This window comes from Notamacropus eugenii, chromosome 5 (genome assembly GCF_028372415.1).
Source record: "Notamacropus eugenii isolate mMacEug1 chromosome 5, mMacEug1.pri_v2, whole genome shotgun sequence".
NCBI classification, from domain to species: Eukaryota; Metazoa; Chordata; class Mammalia; order Diprotodontia; family Macropodidae; genus Notamacropus; species Notamacropus eugenii.
Genome location: NC_092876.1, coordinates 188,444,479 through 188,449,695, shown reverse-complemented (window position 1 = coordinate 188,449,695; position 5,217 = coordinate 188,444,479). Strand labels below are relative to the sequence as shown.

At 38.5% G+C, this 5,217-nt stretch overlaps 1 pseudogene; it reads left to right on the top strand.

Moving 5' to 3' along the window:
* Window positions 1-4,033: 4,033 nt before the first annotated feature.
* LOC140509067 (THO complex subunit 7 homolog) lies at window positions 4,034-4,833 on the top strand (annotated as a pseudogene).
* The last annotated feature ends 384 nt before the right edge of the window (window positions 4,834-5,217 follow it).

The window sequence follows — 5,217 nt, the reverse complement described above, 5'->3', positions numbered from 1 at the left end:
GGTGTGTTATACAACTATTCTCCCCATTTTACAAATGAGAACACAGGCTCAGAGACTATTTCATCAGCATACGAACTTTTTGGTCATCAGACGAGTCTCATATTAAGAGTATCACCAGCCAAATTAATTTTTAAAGATGGCCAGAAACCTGTGTGAGTCTTCAAACCCTCTGTGCTATTTTCTATTACTCTGCTATTGTCATTACAGAGGAGCTGAGATCCAGTTCTACGGGTTACACTTGTTGGCCAAAGCTTTTGGTCAAGATAGCTTCTGGTTTTTATTAGAGTCACAGAACGTCTGAGCTGGAAAGGAACTCAGAGACTAATTAATATATATCCATTGTTTTGTAGATGATGAAAACAAAACACAAAAAGCATTTAAGAAACTTACCCAAGTTAGATGACTGGTTAGTACAGTGGGATTGGAACCCAAGTTTCCAGACTCATCCAATGCTGGGCAATACTACTGTAATCTTCTTTTCTAAAAATAAAATCAACCCTACATTCTTGGCCTTTTACATATTTAAGAAAATTATTACAAAAACAATTAAGAAAACAGAAATACGGGGAGAAGGAATATGATGTCAAAAAAAAGTGAAAGAATGGTAGTTTAGTAAATTTTTAAACTTTTAAAAACTTCCACAAGATGGCACCCTTGCCAAATATTTATTTTTCTTACTTGGAACTCCTATAGGGCTTTATAGCTTCAAAAGAGGAAAAAAAGTTTGGTAACAAAATTATATCCATAAACTGCAGAATTTTCCAAAAGATGGCTAACTTATCAAAGGCGAATGGCCTTTGATCAACAGAATTCTGTGGATGACCGGAAAATTGTTCGTTCATCTGCCTTTGCTAAATATTTGCTAGCAACTGAACAGCCAACTATTATGCTTTGACACACATACACTAACTGTATTGTTACAGGCATTTCAGTGGGAAATCAGTCCAGATCACCAAGCCTTTGGAAACTCTAGGCAAATTTTTAACATTCCAAATACTACCTTCTATAACGCCAACCTCCTCTTTGGAGCAACAAACATTTGCTGAGTTCCCACTTAATAAATACTAAATAAAGTGAGCATTTCCGTATACAGAATAGAGCAGAAAAATAGTATTGCACATAAAACTGCTAGTCTGGATTATATATAGATGGCCTCTTAAATGTATGATAAATTCAACATGTAAGTTTCATAGCTGTCCTGCTTATCTGTGGTTCTTTCTGACCTGCATTCTTATCTGTATATTTTATAAAAATGCTTAAGAATTAAGTGTGATTAAGTTTTTTTATGATATCCCTTTTCTCCTTCCCCTATTCTGACTACCTCTACTCTGTACCTAAATTTCTCATTGCTCCCTTTTAACATCTGTTCTCACTTTTTTTCTCTACTTTTTTGCTACCGTCTTTGATCTGTCTCACTTCTATCTCAGACCTCCAAAAGTTGTCATTTTTTTTTGTCATCTTTGCCCATCTGACACTAAGTCCTTAGTTTGTACAAGGTTCTATGCCAGATCCTGCCAGCCTTTCCAAAAAGTTAAAAAACAAACTTTTTTCTGAAATCTTTGATCAAGGTTCAAAAGATTCAGATGTTTGATATTGTATACTATGTTAACAACAACAGCAACAGTAATAAAAACAATAATAACCTTTTATAAGAGAGGCAGTGATAAAATGGCCCTAGAACCAAGAAAGCTTGGTTCAAGCCCCATCTCTGGCACATAATGGCTCGGCCAACCCTGGATTAGTTATTTAACTTCTTAGTTGCTTCTCTCCACCCCTCAGCCCCACCTCTCTACTGCCCTGAAACTCTTTAAGACTAAAAGTCACAGAAAAAATGCTGATCTGCCCTGGTAGAGGGAATTTGCTTATCTGGAATTCATTTCCTGTAACAATGACATCGTTTGTTTGGTCCCATCTCATCTCAATAAGTTTCTTGGCATGCAGATGGCCAGCTTGGTAGGCCTAAGACAAGCGTAAAATAAAGTTTCAGGCTCAGGTTCACATTAATCAGGTGAGAGAGCTTGAGTTCTATTAAGAGGCGAAGGCCTGAGATGCAGGTGCCACAGAATGGAAATGACCAGGGAGTGGCTTAGTGAGCCTGAAACCGGAGCAAAATAAGGAGTCAGAAATATGTAATTTCAAGTCCTCCCCCAGAAACATACCAGTTCTCCGTGACAACTGTAGCAATTCATCTAGCTTGCCAGTGTCCTGGTCAATTGTCTAAGACTATAAGTTACAGCTGAGTTGCTGGTCTGCACAGATGGAAGGACTCTTGCACTGTGGAGAGAAAAGAACCACTCCAAGTTTCATCAATACGAAGTTCCCACACACTGATAAAACCATAGCTCTCTCCCCCCAAACCCCCACTCTCTCCTCTCTCTCTCTCTCTCTGTGTCTCCTCTCTGTCTGTCTCTCTCTCTCTCTCCCCCTCCTCCCACACACATACAAACACACACACACACACAGACACACACACACACACACAAATAAATAAAATTATAACACTCCAGAAAGTGAACTGACTGCTTCCAGTGATGCTGACTGAGATAAAAACTAAGTAGATGCTTTGGGGGCAGACGCTGTCAAAGTGTCCTTATACTTTTGTAGAGTTTGGTTTTTTTAATTTCTTGTTCCATGGGACCTAGAATAGTACTTTGTATCATATGGATGCTTAGGCATTGCTGGCTGATTGGCTATTGAAGGTGGAGAGGGCAACAAGCAAGCTAAAGGCAAAAAAAGGACGAGCTTAGAGACTCTGATGATCTTGACAATTGCTTAATCCAGAGGTCACCAAATATTGGCCCTCCAGAGTGGCCCATTTCTTCCTGAAATAAAGTATGACTCCTGTAGCTTCATATTCCTAATGAAAGATATTCTAGATACCATCTTCTCAAAAAAAAAAAAAAAAAAAGAAAATACAAGGGAAGCTAGAGTCAAGAAGATGGAGTACAATCTAGCTCCCCACCAAACACCATCCAGAAAACTCACTAGACTGAACTCTGTTCAGGAAAGCCAAGAAATGTCATCACGAATCATTTTTCCAGGCCAAGGTGGCCTAGGGAGACAGAAAAAAAGGTCTATAGAGCTTGAAGACAGGGTCTAGCCAGGAATACATTAAGCATAGAGCATTCCAGCATCTAGAGATCAAAAAGCGGGTGATGCCTAGGCACCAGGGCAGGAAGCATCATATCCCCTGGGATCTCTAAACTAGCATGGGGTACAGAAATCAGTGCCATCTGGTAATTCTGTTGTCTACTACCTTGTTCTAGATCACAGATTGAGGATAAAGAGAAAAATCATTAGCAGAGAACCTAGATATGTGCTGAACAAGGAACAAGTTGTAGAAGCAAACCATAGCTCTATGGTTCTGATCCCAGGAGCAGAGCAGGGACTCATTTCTAGCCTCTAGCCCAGTGTGGAGTAGAGTAGCCAGGAATAACCAGTAGAATAACCATTTATTTCAGTGGTATTTAGTGAAATAACCAAGGCAGAAGGCCCAAACCAAAGGAGGGCCTGCAGTTCAGTTATTCTGAACTCACAAAACCTCCCAGTGGGCTAATCGGAGCTGAGTCCAGCAGCAGTCTACTGAAACTCCCAATCAGAAACAAACTGACAGACCCAAACCTGAGTCAAAAACTCACTGAACTCAGACTAGGTAGATTTCGATCCTAATGACATCACTGTGAGAGCAGTAAAAATTTGCAGGCCCTGAGCTACAAAAGCAGCAAAAGGAAGGATGTTAATAGGACAGAAACTCAGGTAAGAGTCCAAAGTCAAAAATTAAATGGAAAAATGAGCAAACAAATAAAAATAATCCCATCATAAAGTACTTCTGTGGCAACAGGGCAGCTCAAGATGCCAGCTGAGAAGAAAAGAATAACTTGAGAAGTAAAGCCTCAAAGAAAAAAAATGAAGCTTTGACACAAAACCAACAAGAATTCCTAGAAGAGATAAAGCAAGAGATTTTTTTAAAGAGCTTAGAAATTATTTTTAGAAAATAAGTGAGACAGAGGCAAAAGTGGGGATTGAAGTTAGAAGTAAGGAAGAAAGATATGAAAAAAGAATCAATAACTTAGAAAGAGGTTATGAAAGAAATAATTCGTTGAAAATTAGAATCGAGGGGAAGTCAGGGCTCTAGTAATCATTCCTGTGGCAGGGTTTGCCTCCTCATCCCCAGTGGCTATTCGCCCAAGCCCCTGCTGCCACAGGACACAGGTGATAAGCTGCCCCTAGGCAGAACCCCACCAAGATGATGACAGACAATAAAGTTATAAGGAAACATCTCCTAATTGATGGTGATGGTGATGGCAATGATGGGAGAATCAACCTGTTGGTGAGAAGTTTCATTAAATGATGCCATGCTGTGTCTTAGGAAGAAGGATATGACCAATACTAGCACATGCTGAGGAGTACATTGTCCCAAAATGAATTTTCAATGAGAAAAACCCTGTTTGTATAGGATATGGGTATCAGAGAAATAGAAAACTATGAAAAAATGTACACAGACATAGAAAATAGCTGGGGCATATGCAAAAAAAAAAAAAATTGCTGAGTGTACAAAGCAGATCCGTCATGCAAAATGAATACAAAAAAATTGCCAGTAATATAATGCAAAAGTCATGAATACAACACCATCTAGACAGGCATGAAACATTAAAGGAACTAGATGCTTTGGGGAAATAATTACGTCTTTTCCATATAAAAGATAATGTTGAAGATAAGCTGGAACTAAGGGTAAAGCAGTTCCATGTTCTTTGTAGTACTATCCATGAACTTCAGAAAACAATAGAAAATTACAAAAACCTCTCAGAAGTAGAAGGGGCTCAAAAAGCATAAAAGGAAACAGAAACTAAACAAGTCAAACGCAAGTCTCACCGGTAGGAAGTGACCTAAACATCTCTGTCTTAGTTTCTTTTCACATTGCTAAGCATACACATTAAACTATTGTTACTTCCACAAAACTAAAACTATGGATGATAGATGTTTTTTTCCAAATGTCCAATGAGGCAAAGAAATTATTTCAGTGAAGTTTGTTGTGTGAAGCTTTTTATTCAAATATTTTTGGTTTGTATTTTCATGCATATTTTGGTAATTATTAAAATGATAAAATTGAAATTGATTCTCACAAAGCTGTATTTTACAAGAGAACACTTCTAGAATATGTATATATGGACATGGATATTCCTAGGATGGGATCTCCTTCCTCCTCCTTGGACATCA